Here is a 16,430-nt window from a genome sequence, read left to right as displayed (position 1 = left end):
GTCAGCCGACCCTGCGCTCTAGCTACCCCGGTGCTGATCCGGCTGGATGAGGCCTGTGGCCCTACTCAGGCCGGTTTCTGCTTCCCTAACTAATCTGTCTGTCTTTTTCTATGTCTCTGTTTCTTTGATTTCTATTCCACCCTGGGGTTTCTGTGTGATAGATAAATATTCTACCACTGAGCTCTATCTGCAATTCCTAAACTCTTTTTTTTTAATATTGATTATCTCAGGTATTTTGTTACATTGTCAGAAGGCTGACTAATCCAGAAGGCATGACCAAGTCATTACACTGCATCCTGGATCTTTTTATGTATGTTAATATAATGCATATGTATGTAGTGCCTTCTACAGACCAAGAATTGTGTGTGTGTGTGTGAAGGTACATAAAATAGTACATATATGCTAATTTAATATACATATAACTTGGAGGGGCTCCCTTTTATCTCACTTTCCAGCTACTTCAGATGAAACACTGAATGAGAATCTGTGACCTGTGAGGATGACCAGTGGACTCCATTGCTCTGCCTGTCCACTTTTGGTTAGTTTCTAGCTACCCTTTATATATCTCCCACCAGAGTCTTTTGCTTTGTATTTTACCAAAATCCAGATGGTAAACAAGATGGCTTACCAGCCTACCTGAGGTCTCATAGGGAATAGTGGCAGAGAACACAGGCTCTCAGGCCCAAAGCCTAGGGGCTTTTTACCCCACCCAACACTGCCCAGCTTCTTTATGAAAGATACTGATTGTCAGGAAGTTCAATGGAGTTAGAATAACTTCCATTCCTTTTGTTTTGAGGATTCAGAGATGTTTGCACAGACTCTACCATCTGGTCTTATAGGTGAAAGACACTGAATATCTGCATTTATGGGGAGAGAACCATGTTACCCTTGCCTCTTAATTCTTCATGGACTCAGGACATGGAGCAGTCCTCAGGAAGGATCATCACACTCCAATACCCTTCTGACTTCATTTCCACTTTCCTTTTCTATTTCTCCCCTTGGTTACTTTTGGTCCAGATGATATTGTAAATTCGCCATTCATTGATAAACACACAATCTCATCACAGAGCCACATTTGAAAACAGGACATTTCCAGGGAACAGAAATATAACAAGCACATCTCAGAGGGATGTGATAGCATCAAAAGCTCTTTAGGTTTTGGTCCCGAAGCAGTGTAGTTGGTGGGAGTTTGAATCCTTCAAAGCATGGGCAGTAAACGTACATACTTCACAGAGTGAAGTCGCCAGGCTCACCGCCTTAAGCTGGTTACTACATTTTGGATCTTAATTGTCTCCTAAAAGTACATGCATTAAAGCATTGGTTCCCACAGTGGGACTTTTAGGAGGTAGTGGAGTCATGAAGAGATAGAGCCTGGTAGATGTTCTTAGGTCACTGGTAGGATGTGTTCTTGACAGGAATGCAGGACCTCCACTGCCCTTCCTATCCTCTGTTACTTTCTGGCTGTGAGGTGAGTGGTTTTGGTCTGTAAGAGGATCCTGACACAATGTGCTGACTTACCACAGATCCAATGCAATTAGGCCAATCAAATGTAGACCAGAGCTCTCTGTACAGAGGCTAAGGCTGAAAACTTTAGTATAGAATGGTTATTGGGATTAAAGACTTAAACACATAGACAAGGGAGTTAGAGGAAGGACATGGTAATTACTACCCTGACAAAACTGTCTGAGGCCTCAGTGACTGAATCAGAGAGAGGTAAGGTCAAGAGGAGTGAAACTAAAACTAAAATTCTAAAGCAAATTTGACCAATATAGTAAATGGTTGAGAGATAGCTAGGTATAAAAAGGCCTTTTAAAGTGGTGTGCTATCTTTCTTAGCTTTCCTTAGAGGTAGGTCTTATTGCATAATTGAATCCTTAGCTAATAACATGTGAGTTAAATGACATATTCCATTTGTCTATCCAGTTCAGAAAATACTTCCCATATGTACTCTCCTTAACTCTTCCTTCATTTACAAGCTAACACCTATTGTGACCTTGGAGGCACACTGTGAGAAAGAGCAGAGCAGTCATTAACTTAGGTGCTTCTACTGGGGACAGCTGTTTGCCTGTCTAGGACTTTTATGTGACTCCAAATACCTGCTGTTGTGTTGAGCCAGTAAATTTTTTGGCCAGTGGGAATAAAAAATAAAACAACACAACAACAACAACAAAACTTATGCTGAAAAGGAGTAAGAAACAAGGAAAAATAAATAAAATATCAATGGATGAACATAGGAAAGAATAAACTAAAAATTCTATTAACAAAAATAATAATAAATGCAATTTAAAATTTCAATAGGCAGAGCAATTTTTAGACAAAACAAAGTTGAAGAGAAAATTGACCAACTGCAAATATCATTAGCATATACTATAGAGGGGAATAACTGTGGTGGGTTAAATATGGTTGCCTTGGGGAGTGACATTATTAGGAGGTGTGGCCTTGTTGGAGGACATGTGTTACTCTGGGCATGAACTTTGAGATCCTCCCTCCTTGCTGCTTGGAATCCAGTCTTCTGTTTGCCCTTGGAAGAAGATGTAGAACTCTCTGCTCCTCCTGTAGCATGACTGCCTGGATGCTGACGTGCTCCCACCTTGATGATGATGCAACCTCTAAACTTGTAAGCCAGACCCAATTAAATGTCCTTTATAAGAATTGCCTTGGTCATGGTGTCTCTTCACAATTGTAAAACCCTAACTAAGACAATAGCCACAAAGAGCTTGAAAGGAAAACTAAGAGTCACAGAGGGAGAACAAGATGGTCCCAATGACAACAAGAGTCACACAGTAGACAATAAGTGGTTCAGTTGACAACATACTGAGAAATGTTTATTACTGGACAAAAAAACCTCCTGTTGGTTTTCAGGTTAAAAGTGTACATTGCACTAATAAAAGTAAGTCTAGGACTGGGGCGATGGCTCAGCAGGGCAAAGCCAGAAACCCTGAATTTGATTCCTGGAACCCACACAAAAAGGTTGGATATTGGAACATACATCTAGAATCTTGTACTCAGTGCTAAGATGGGAGGTAGAGACAGGAGAATTGCCTGGAAATGTATTGGATCACTAGCCTGGGGCATAGCATTATATTTGTTTTTTTAAAAATGAAACACAACTTTCTGTTACTCACAAAAGACATTCTTAAGAAGATATTTCATAAAATAGTCCAACATTAACTAGGAAAACTATATTAAGATGCCAGTAAAAAGAATACATATAGCATACTGAATACAAAAAAATTTAGAACAAAGTTCATTCTTGGGGATGAAGAACAACATTCACAACTACAGAAGAGCAGTTCCGTGCAAAGTAAGGGACATATGTTTGTATGTTCTTAGGATACTCTCAATATTAGTGAAGCAAAAATAATAGAATTATAAAGAAAATGTGTAAGAAATTGAGAGATTAAGCTGATAATAAACAATACAATTAAAAGGTTAATTCACTCAAGTAGAAAAGTCTTACATCTAATAGAGATTATATATAATTTTCAAGCATACTTCAGGGATTTATAAAGTTATTAGCGGCACATTCATATTCTCTAACTGCAATGCAACTAAACTACAAATCTACAATTTAAGGATTAAATGATGATATACAAACTCTTGTATTTATGAACGTTGATTCCAGTTCCTAATTTTTTTTTAGGTTAAATGAAGCACAATAGAATCCCCATGGAACATTTGTGACTTTTATGAATGCAATTAGCTCTTGCCTTGTTCAAAGAGCAGTTTGTTGGGACTGGGGACTTGGCTCATCAGTCAAGAGATTTGCAAACAATCCAAATTCAGTTCCCAGCACCCATGTCTGAGGGCTCACAGCTGCTTGTAACTCTAGCACTAGGGAATCTGAGGCCCTCATCTGGCCTCTGAGGGCATCCGATTGTACTCACACAGACACATTCACGTAGACAAAAGTAGAATGAATCTTTTAAAAAAAAAATAGTAGCTTCTTTTATTGCCTTGATACCATGTCTGAGCAGCTCCTCTTAACTTTTCCCTCTCTTCTCCTCTAGTATTTGACTTTCAAGCTTGTTATAGTTTGTACATTTTTGCTCTTGTTCTTTGTCTGTGATACCTTCTACTTTCACCCTGAACACTTCCCATCTCAATGATTTTTAGCCTTTAGCGATTTTTTGTTGATAGTATTCTGATCCCATTGACACTTAGGCCTCTGCATCATTCTCATCATTTTTTCAATACAGAGTCTTTCTATACAGCCCAGCTTGGCAAGGAATGAACAATCCTCGTGATTCAGCCTTCAGAGTGCTTCAGTACTATGATGCCTCACTCCTGAGGGTCTCTGTGGCCTTGGTATTTCAAAGACTGAATTTAAAAATAATAATTTCATTAAAAGATACAAAACTCAGTCCTTTCAAAGGCCCCCTTTCCCTCTAACCATGTGAAAACAGCCTTTATTATCTTGTATCTGCTGGTTTACTCAAGTATTTCCCTGTTACTAGCCCTTGTTTTCTGAGTGCCTCGAGTAAGGGGCAGCCTGGGAGGACTGGGCTCAAGATACTACGTGGAGACCACTCTTCCTTTGTGGTGAAGTAACTTCAACTCTGTTAGCCTTTTCCTTACCTCTAACCATCCAGATCTCTTCTGGCTTCTGTAGGGATGTGTGCACCTGCAGAGGTTAGGTCTCCACTCTGGGAGAGTTGGAATCTCTTGGTTGAGCACACTCAAGGTTCTGACTTCCTTTGTGCTCATGAGTCACACACTGCTTAATGATGAGGAAGCATTCTGAGTTGTGAATTGGTAAAACAGCTTGTCTTTGTGTATACACAATGGCACATTTTCACAACCTAGATAGATGGGCTAGCCTACAGCACACCTAAGCTATGTGAGATAGCCTGGTATTCTTTAGCTTCAAACCTGAACTCCACGTTACTGAATACTGCGGGCAACCCTAACAGAATGGTAAATATTGTGTCCATCTAATAACACAGAAACATAGACAAGACACAGCCAAGAGAAAAACTAGATGATATAAATTTTTATCTCTGGCACAATCTCATAGTGCCAGCGTTATGGGAAGTATAGCCTACTCTTGATGGGAACATTGGTACTGTGCACACAACTGTAGTTAAGTCACTAGTAAATTTTTCTTCCTAAGAGGTCTCCAATCCTACATGCAACAGTTGTCCTTGGCTTGGCTATCCTAGTGGTATGCACTGAGGCTGGAGGGAGAAGGAGCACAGGATGTCCTTCAGACTTGGCCCTGTCCCAGGAAGGAACCCAGTGGCTTTGTATTCCTGGGAGGGGTGACAATGTTTTTCCAAAGCTTGGCTTCTGCAACAGTTTCCTAGACTTTATTTCCACACTGACCTACCGCCCTGCTCTGTGGGAATCTGGAGCATATTTCTCTCTTTTGTTTTTCTCCTTACTTCCCTCCTATAGGATGTAATGTAAGACGAGCTTGGCAAAGTGATTATTTGGAACTGAACATCAGAGTCTTGCTGGGAGGAGGGGCTTTCTCCATGTTTTAATACCCAAAAGGGATAGACAGGTGTCAGGCAACTGGAGGTCACACCCATGGGGACTTAGAATTCTCAAAGGGCAGGGCAGTTTCTCTGCCTCTCTTCTCTCTTTAAAGAAGGCAGCAGATGGTTCTGAAGAGGTTGAGGTCCTTACACATGGTTAGTCTTGGAGCCTGGCCTACATTCATCATTATGAATGAACAGAGTCAGTCTCCTCTTGCCCCTACTTTGCTTGGCTTTCCTTGAGCTCAATACTGCATTTAGGGGGCTTGCTCTTCTAGATGCCCTGGATTCTGAGAAAGAAAACAGCCAGAGAGGTGGAGGCATTTCAGACCGGACTCAGGGGAGTTGTGGGAAGATTGCATCACATGGGCTAGAGGTTAAGGCACAGAGTGGAAGGATATTGCATCATCCCCAATGGCTAACTGAAGTCTGTATCCACTGGACCACAACCCCTGTCATCTGAAAGTGGCCTAATTAGCTAGCCAATCAACATGGCATTGCAATTTGAGATTTCTTGCCAATGTATTGTCTCTGCAAACAGCTATTGAGGAAATTACCCATTGAGCAGCAAATTCTCCTTGCTTGCTTTATGGAATTTGGTTCAGATGCCCTGATCTGTTGTATCCCAGCTGTGATTCTCTGTTTCCCAAATAGATGCTACTTCCTTTGACTTTGTGCCATTTTTTTTTCCTTCTCAAGGTTTAGGTGCCTTGACCTTCCAGTTATTGAGAAAGGAAGAACTAGAAAGAGAAAAATCTTACCACAGCCTCTGTCCCCTTCAAGCTAAGCTGGCAGGAACATGTTCCAGTTTGACTTTGCTTCCCTGACAGGCAGCTTGGCTTTTCTTCTCTGTTCTGTCCTTTCTTACGTTTTGTTTTTGAGACAGAGTCTCCCTGTGCAGTCTAGGCTGGATTCAAGCTTATATCCCTTACACCTCAGTCTTCTACATGCTGCCATTACAAATGTATGCTACTGTGCTTGCCATTTAATAGAAATGAGCTGTTTTCTATTTGAGGTGCTGGGGATGGAAGCCATAGCCTTGCACATGATCTACTGCTGAGCTACACACTCAGCCAATACCACCAACCCTTTGTTTCCCTTTCTGACTCTCTTCCCCACCCCCACCAAGATCTCATACCATAGCCTTGTGTTTCAAAGTCATGGCAAGTCCCTTACATTAGTTAGCCTTTTGAGTGCTGGGACTACAAGTCTGTGCCTTTCTTTTTTCCTAACCTCATTCTCTCTGGGACATGCATACTCTCAGTTCAAACGTATGAGCTCTGGTGATCTTTTAAGTGTTTAGTAATTGCTCATGGCCTAGGGTAGGATTAACCATCCCTGGGCAGCTCCAAGTCAAGACTGGCTCATTTATTCATTTAACAGTTGTATGTGATGTTTCTGCTATGAGCTGTAGCTGAGAGCCATTAGGAAATGGATAAATTCCTTCCCCCTGATCCAAGTTTTAGAGGCCAATGTACTAGCCCCAAGGAACACTCTACAGAACTAGGGAGAGGCAGCAAAGGTGTCTTGTCTTCCCTGTGCCTAGCTAGCTAGATTCCTCCCCCGGATGGCTCTCTTCTCATCACACATGGTGGCAGCTAGCACCGGGCATCTGTTTGTCAAATAGATGTGTGTTCCATTCCAAAAAGATTTCTGATGGCTCTACTTCCTGAAAATTAGATCCAGCACTTTCCAAAGCTTCATCTTGGGTTATGGACCAGCTGCATCTAAATATGAGATGCATTTTCCAAAGCTCTCATCTTGGGTTATGGGCCAGCTGCATTTAAATATGAGATGCCAAGTTAAAGGCTTGACCTTCTTGGACCCAGAGGGGATATTTGAATTGTTCTGACTTTGACTCTGGCAATTCAAGTGGAGGAGACAGAGAGAGAGAGAGAGAGAGAGAGAGAGAGAGAGAGAGAGAGAGCTCTTAGTAGCAGGGTAGGGAAGACACAGCATGGCATATACCCATACACACATACACACACACACACACACACACACACACACACACACACACACANAGAGAGAGAGAGAGAGAGAGAGAGACAGAATGAATTTCACTACAGCTATTCTTGCTTTATTTTCCCCTAGTTTAATAAAGACGATACTACTTGCTGACTTTGGAGTGTATGAGAAGTCATCAATCATCTGACTCAGGGACAGGGGTGTTTTTGTGGTTATTTGTTTATTTATTTTGCTTGCCATTTCTCCTATGATGTTAAAAAACCTGGGCAGCTTCCTCTAGATGAGGGCTAATGACAAATCTAGGGGTTCCATATGTTGCAGTGGCCAGCTCCACTCTCTATGAAAAAGGTGCCCAGGAACATCCTTAGAATATCTGCTTGGCGGGGGTGGGGGGGTGTAATTCACTGGAACTTAATTCTGTACACATCCATTCACTCACCAACCATCTTCTTTCCTATATGCTGTAAGGAGACTCCATGGAGGCTTAGTCCTATTGTGTGCTAGTGAGTGTCCCACAGTCAGCTCTCCAATGGAGAAGGAAAGGTGCTTGCTCATTTACATGACAGCAAACACTCCCTCCCAGGGAGTTTTACTGGACATAAAGCTAGGGAGAGAGCTGTGTGTGAGAGGCTCATAGGGATGACTTCTGAGAGACACTATCAGTACCAGAAGACATTCTAGTTGAAGAGGCCATGTCTTAGGAGAGACTATCAGTGACAGACTTTATGTTCTCTTGAAGTAGGCTGCAGGGTGAAGGTCAGGGGAAACAACATTGGGCACAGTGAGGAACCTGAAGTCCTACAATGGCTTTGAGATGTTCATGGGGATGATGTGGCAGGATAGGTTCAGGATGTGGCTCCCAGCCAGAGCCCCTGGCCCTGGGCAGTAGGCCTTTCTTCCAAAGCGGGTGTGACAAAGCTATGTGATATCAAGTGGGACAATGGAGGCTCCACTGCCAGGAGAGCTCCTGTTCTCAGAGAAATCACCTACTAAACCCTCAGCTTTACAGTGCCCAGAATCTCCAGTCTCCTTACTTGCCCTGCTCATGGTTGAAAATTCCAGATTCTTCCTAAATCTTACCAACTCAAATTCCATGTGATCAATCTTGGCCGACCATGCCAGCCTGCATCCTCCTGGCCAACTGACTTTAGAGTCTTAGTGTTTGCCCTTGAGTCTATTCTAGTCACTTCATCAAAAATCTCCCCTGCTAGGTAGGAAGAAAGAACTCAAGGGCATGGGCTTTGGGTGGAAGGAACCCTGCCCTGAACCTGGGAGGAGGGTCTGCTATAAGAACAAAGTTAACCTTTACACTTCCTCAAACAGTTCAAGGATACAAGATTTGGTCCACTGTGTAAGAAAGAGTTGGAAGCCACTGTTTTCTTTATGCCATTTGTTTTTGTCATCAATTTGTGAGAATCCTGGGGACAGACACAGTGACTGCCTGGTTTAGGGACTCCCAGCTGGCCAGAGCAGAGCTGGTCACTGAACCCTGTCCAAATGCTGCCTTCCTCTTCTTCTTGACAAATTAGAGCCACTCTCCTCTCAAAACAGTCTGTGTGTTTAGGAAGAGCCTCATTAGTGGTTTTATGTTCTCCTTGCTTAGCTCCTGTGAACACTTGGCCCTTTCCTGGCAGGTGGCCTGTCTGTCTGAGGAGAAATTATCTTACCTTCCAACTGCATGCTGGATTCACATGGTTGTTGGCCACAGGAAAATCAGCTGGAATGGCAGAGGCTTCACTTTAACGTGGATGTGCTTGGGTGGCTTTGAGGCCTAGCAGCGAATGCCCTGGGGGCTCAGCTCCTTTCCTCTACTGTAGAGGAGGCTGTCTCTTAGCCTGTCTGAGGAACTCGGGCTCTGCTGGCTCCTACCCCATGGTTTATAAGTTCTATTTTTTTCTTTTCTTTCTTTTCATTCTTCCATTCTCCCGTTCTTCCTTCCCTCACTTTGTCCTCCTCCCTTCTTTCTTTCTTTTCCCCAAACTGTGTTTAGCAGCAGGATGTGACCTTGTTTTTATGATGTGCTATAGCAGGCTATGATACTTCATCCCTCATTGTTAACTTTCTATCAAGCACATGCAACCATTGTCTCCACCCTACTTTCCATTGTTTCACACTGCATTTATTTTACAGTCTTTATGTTAATTTTTATTGATTATTTAATTGACCTTCTTTTATAAGGAGCCATGGATTAAGGCATACAGTGATGGGGTGGGAATGGAATGGGAACATTCCAGGAGTGATGTGATTTCTGTCTTCAATGGGAAGATGGTAAGACTGGGGGATTCGATCAGCTCTGTGACACCGGCCCTCTGTCTCAGAATTCTTGGGCAGATGTTGTGATTCAAAAATGACTGGCAAAGAAGAGTTAGCAGAGCTCTGAAGTCTCCCATACTCAGTGAGATTATAAACAGCTTTGATGTAAGTGGTAATAGTTGATACAGATGCCTCATTGAGGACTGAGCACTCAACAGTCACTTGTCCTTGGCACTTTGGCCAGTTATATCTCTGTATTAACTGCTGTCCACTACAGGGAGAAGCTTTTGTGGTCAAGGTTGAAGGCATCACCAATCATTATGTGCATATATAAATTAGAAGACAAGTTGGCAAGATGTCTGTTTAGCAAGGCAACTTTAGTGGCTTCTCCCCATGTTCCTCCCAAACCATGGGGATTTGTTAGGTTTATAGTACCAGGCATGAAATCTGTCCTGTAGAGCATGCTTCAAATCCAAACCAAGAGCAGAGGGTTAGCCCCATGACTGTTGTTCCACTATTGCACCAGCAGCCACATCCTGCCTGAAGGCCTGTTGCAGCATGGAGGGTTCACCACTCAGAGATACCTCTAATAGCTTTTCTCCTGGAGCACGTGGGGTAGCACCTTCAAGCGCTCTGAGAGCTAGCCAACACGGAAGAAGTTTTCCAATCACTTCCAGCTGGATTTTTCTAATTGTTTGTACCTAAAGTGTATTGACTTCTCTATGCTCTGTATCCAGAGAGAGTGGTGTCTTCATCAAAGGGGTCTTACTATATAGTTCTGGTGGGCAACCCAGAGTAATGACAATTGTGTGTTTGATTTTGAGGGGCCTCTGTGGTCTCCCTGACCAATAATTCATAAGAAGCTATATACCTGCCGCTGGAAAGCTTTCTTCCTGACTTCTGAAGTGGATGTTCTTTTGGTTCCCATGCCTACTTCTCCATGAAGTTAGAGCTTCCTTTGGGCCCAGGAAAGGCCTCTCCTGTATGGCTTATAAAGGCTGGAGACATGTTCAGTGAAGCAGAAAGTCCATCTCTGTGTCCTTCTCTATACCCCAATCATGGCTGGAACAACCACAGAATAAAGATTTTCCTTTATGTTAGGATTATAGTTTGAATGTGGAATGCCTTCCATTGGCTGGCTCATGCATTCAATGTTTGGTCTCCAGCTTTTGGAGCTAGTTTGAGGGCTGTGTAGCCTGCAAGAGGTGGGGGATGGATGGAGGACATAAATTACTAGGGGTGGGCTCTTGAGTGTTGTGCTCTTCCCTAGGGCTCTCTGCTTCCTGGTCCCCATGCTCCTGCCCTGAACTCTTTAGGCCATTCTTTCTATGATGGACTGACACCCCTGAACCTGAGAGCCAAAACAAATCTTTCTTATGTTAAGTTGCTTTTGTCTGTATTTGGTCACAGAGACATGGAAAGTGATGAATAGAGTTGATTTACAGTTTCCTGCCAATGTACTATTAATAAGTTTAAATAAGTTTATTTTCTTAGAGTTCAGTGTTAGATTTTTAAAACTCCAACAAGTTATTATCTTGACATTTCTTGAGAGTTTTAACCACAACAGGCACACATGTACTCACAAGCATTTCCAAGAGTTAGAATTGCTATATATGACTGTATATATATAAAACCCAGTTTCTTATAGAGAATGATAATGCTTGCTTCATTTATGTTATATTTTATAAATAAATTGTAATACAAAGTCTAAAAGAAAATCTGCCCCCCGGTCATGATCTTGTTACAACATAAATATAACTTTTATATTCTTTTTAGTGGCTATGACTCACCAACAGTAGTGGTGACTGAACACACTTCTGAAGGGAACATTACAAGATGACAGTGCCCCACAATTTCCCACAATAACTTTAGATCAAGAGGAGTTGGAAAATTACCATGTGTGTTTGAGTATTTTGCGCTACTGTAAGAGAATACCTGAGGCTAGTTACCTTATTCAGCTTATGGTTCTGAAGGCTTAGAAGCAACCACCACCTTCTGCCTGGCTCAAGTGATGGCCTCAGGGTAGAAGGCATCAAAATAACAGGTGCACATGTGGGAGAGACCATGTGGCAGTATAGGAAGCCATAAAATATCCAGAGAGGTACTAGGGTCTACTTATTACAACTCATTCTATGTAACTAGCTCATTCTATAAGATTATCACTGATCCCTTGGGAAACTGACGCCCCTCCATCAAATCACCTTTTTAAAGGTTCTTTGTCCTCACAGGCTCACAAAAAGCCTAATTTCTAGCATCATAACCAATCCATAAAATGATGACAGAAAAATGTCTCATCTGCTGCACTGGGCCACACTGTTTCCTATCATTTCGCCAAAGATGTCAGCTATGAAGTGTCAGTGTCGCTACAGATGGAGGACAGTAAGATGATGGTATGAGTAGAAGGGTACTGTGCATTAAGTGTGTTTTCATGGTGTGATTTAAGTCTGACATTTCGTGCTTGATTGTGGTGGCAGTTAACAACATGACAGAGTGGGTCCAGAATGCTTTTCTGCTGGCTCAGCTGGTAGACAAAGCTGACTGCTGAAAGGCACACTTCCCAGAAGGGCATCATGTGTTAACACTTCCCAACTTACTGTCCCTTGATGCCTTCCAAGTTATTGCTGACTCCTCTCTATTCACTCATTGCCATGCAAAGGTGTTAAGTTAGACAGTACTGCAGGAGGAGAGTGTCAATACTCTCACCAGGGGGACGTTTTCACAGGAATGCTGACGTGTGACCCAATTCTTGAAGGACTAAGGGCGAGCTTGGCCAACTGGGTGGAGTAAAGTAGACGAGGGCAGCTTTCATCTGCAATGCAAATAGCAATTAATGATACTTCTTTCTTGCGATTACTTGTTGGATCTGTCCCATTTCTTCTTGTTCATGCCTGCCCTGGTTCAGGCAGCAAAGTGACTTACAGAACTTGTCTTTTACCCCAGAGTACTTCCTGCTCATACCCTGCATGTGACTTTGCATTATTTGTGCCTCGCTCTCCTTCTTATTGCATGGACCAAGAAAGTCATCATAAAAGCATAAAAGCATAAAATCTCACTTCTCCACCTTGTTCTCCATAAGTTCTTTTTAATCTACAATGTAAAGAATGAAGTCCATAGTGTACTCTGGCATTCACTGTTGCTCTAGTCTGTGCTTACAACTTGCTTTCCTATTACATTTGTTAGTATTGTTACGACTACTACTACTACTACTACTACTACTACTACTACTACTACTACTAATTTTGAGAAGCTTTCCTTTCTTGCCAAGAAGATCTGCTTGCTGAGGCTTAAATTTATGCAGGAAGTTTGAATCCTCATGCCTTTGTTCACACACTGCTTAGGATCTCTCTATAACCATTTTGATCTTTTTTTTTGGAGGACAAATATACTTAAAATGTCATTTATTTACTCTTTCGTGTGTGTGTGTGTGTGTTTGTGTGTGTGTGTGTGTGTGTGTGTGTGTGTGTAGGTGGGTTAGAGGACAACTTGTAGTAGTCTCTTTCTGCTTTGTGGGCTCCAGAGACCAAACTTTGGTCTTTAGGATTGGTGCAAATCACCTTTATCTTCTGGGCCATCTCACTAGCCCTCTTTGCAAGGTTTTGAAATCATTAAAAACTTCTTTAACTGACAAATGGGAGAGCAGATATATTTGTTATATAAATCATATCATTTTGAAATACATATATGCTGTAGAATAGCTAAATTGATTAATTCACAAATGTATCACCTTGTAGATCTACCTTTGGGGGCTGGAGGGTGATGAGACTGGAACTCAGAGTCTCATGCATGTGCTCTGTCAATGAACCATGACCTCAGCCCTTAGTTTTGTCAAGACAGGGTCTCTCCCAGTCCTTCTGCTCCATCCCCACAACCTAGTTTTCCTCCATTTCTTCTTTCTTCCTTCTTTTCCTTTTTTTTCTTTTTTCCTTGATCGTCCTCTAATTATCACTTTTCAAAAATTCCTAACTTTTATTAATTATTAATTCATTTTAAGCTAATCATTCATGTCTTCTAGGTATATTTGTGGTTGTTTGTGCTGTAGTGAATTTGTTTCCATGTGCACTGGCTTTTATGGAAGGTCTGTCAGCTCGGCGACAGCAAGAACAGTTTATAATTAAGACTGTGATTTCAGACCAGTATCCATTTGCAAACTGTTTAGATCTGGAATGAAGTATGCTCAGCTCTGAGAACTGGACTCACTCATTGCCCGTAACGTTGGGTATAGTAGATTCCTATCAGTCTCTTGAGGTGTAAACTACAGGGAGCCTGGCCAGCAGAGCCACACACCAACCTGCAGGGAGTGAAAGTGGGAGTGGGTGGAGTGACCTGTGTGAGAGTTTGTGACACACTGCTCCAGAATACTAATCCTCCACTTTGTAAGGGCTCTAGGGGGCTTAGAGATTCATAAACACTAAAGATCTGAACAGTTCTATAGTCAGTTTTAAACCTTTTATCCCTATATAGAAATCACAACCATCAATGTAAACACAGAGAAAACTCAATCCTATTACACATGTATCTCTTATGTTTCCAGGTAAATGACTCACCTTCCATTCTTACAACAGATTACCCGAGACAGCCAACGGGTGAGTCACTCTCCTTTAGGGATTTTGTAGCAGACATCCTGCATATCAGATATTTATATTACAGTTCATGACAGTAGCAAAATTACAGTTATGAAGGAGCAATGAAAATAATCTTATGGCTGGAGGTCACCAGCACATGAATCGCTGTCTTCAAGAGTCTCAGCATTAGGAAGGCTGAGAGCCACTGGTTTAGAGCTTCAGTTCAGGTCCTAGTCAGTTGATTCCCTTGCTTTGGGGCCTTGTAGAGGCAGCACAGCACAGTGTTAGCTTGTAGTAGAGAAAGCTGTTCACCTCCAGTCTAGGAAGCAACAAAAGAGGGACAGGAATAGACTGGGGCTTCATAAACCCCTTCAAGAGCATGCTCCCCCCAAATCCAGCTTTCTTTCAGTAGATAGCACCTGTACCTCTTAGAGGTTCCACCCCTTTCCAAGAGTGTTGTAGATTGACTAGATGTCAAGTCTCTTAACACACAGAACTTTGGGAACACTTATCCAAATAATAATATCTGGATTATCTGGACCCTTAGGGACAGAATAAAATGGGTTTGCCATTGAATAGTTGCAGAAAGTCGAAGACCTTAAAGTTTAGGGAAGATGTTAGTCTTACCTGCCCATGTAGCCTGTAGCTCATAAGATTTACATTCATTTTTCTCATCCTCCTTCACCCTTACAACCCTTCTGCTCTCTGGGTAAAATACTCATCAAGACTTCTATATAGCTAGTAGGTTCTACCAAAGATTTGTAGATAAAGAAACAATTTTTGTGACACAGAAGCATCAAGCTGAAAATTAATCATTTAGCTTTTTGCCACTTATCGTCATCTGGAAGCTTCTTGAGAGTCTAATTTCCTGACCCTTTCTTCCCTCTCCCCTTGGTCTCCTGTGGACAATAGGATCCGTTTCTCTACTTTTTCCCAGGTCAGTTTCTATAGACTCTTCTCGAGTGCTTCATTGTCCGCTTGAATGGCTGGGTCGTGCTGCCTTCATTCACTTTCCAGATTGTGCAATTCATAGCTCTACTAGTTAGCTCCCACTCTCCAAATCCCTCACTTTGCACAGTATGTACTGTACTAATATGTACTGACTGTGAACATGTACTGATTGTGGGACTGAGGTCCATTAGAAGTGTTCTACAATGCATGTCCCTTTCCTGCCCTTTAAGAGCCTTATGTGTGTATGTATCAATTCCTGGGCAGCAGACGCTAGCTTGATCAACTCTATTTCACACTTACCCACTGCTCCCCATACCTGAAATCCATATACAAGAATGAGGTACTGGTGCTTTAGTCCTGTGCATAGGCAAACCAACAGCCTTAAGTGACTAGCACATTCCCCTGCTACTTCCTGGAGAAGAGAGAAGCCAGATGGTGCTTCCTTTGTGAAGGAGCAGAATTCTCTCTGCCTTGCCATCCACTGTGCTTTGAGCACTGAGAGTGGATCAATGGAAGCCACTGACAAGGCCTTCCCTGCCTCTGGGAGAGCCCGCTTTCTCCTGCCTGTTTCCTGTCCTATTGATTTCTTCTTGCAAGATGTGTCTTCTATTTTCAACAGCCCAGAGCAAGGCTGTTTCCTAGTTGTGACATTGAGAAGGGGCAGAGCTCAGCTGTAGTCTAACAATAGGAGAAACCCCTCAGGACACACAATGATGTCATTGAGAGGCAGATAAAGGTGAAGCTTATGTTCCCAGCAGGCCCAGAATTAAAAGGGAAAGAAACTTCCAGCTGGCAGAATCTCAAGACTGATGATCACCCTCCTCAAACCAGAAGTCCCAGAGCCCAGTCAGTCTGGAGAGAGGAAGAAGTGTAGAGGAAGGCAGAGCTTTAGCAACAGGAGAGCAACCCCACCTTAGTGTCAGCCTAAGCACAGAAGAAAGGAGGGAGCCATGGGGATGTGGTTTCTAGCTGCCAGCCTACCGATTGCTTGGTGGAAGCTAGGGTTCCCTTCCCCCCAGCAATCCCTAAGCCCTGTTCCTTGAAGCTGGAGTTAAAGAATCTGTAGCAGCTTGCCCCCAAAGCCTGAAAAAATAAAAGATTGTGTTAACCTATTTAAAAGAAAAAATTCTTTTTTTTTAATATTTTTATTACATATTTTCCTCAATTACATTTCCAATACTATCCCAAAAGTCCCCCATAGTGCCCCCCACTTCCCT

This window comes from Mus caroli, chromosome 13 (assembly GCF_900094665.2).
Source record: "Mus caroli chromosome 13, CAROLI_EIJ_v1.1, whole genome shotgun sequence".
NCBI classification, from domain to species: Eukaryota; Metazoa; Chordata; class Mammalia; order Rodentia; family Muridae; genus Mus; species Mus caroli.
The sequence above is the reverse complement of the archived record's forward strand: the minus strand, read 5'-3'. Positions refer to the sequence as shown.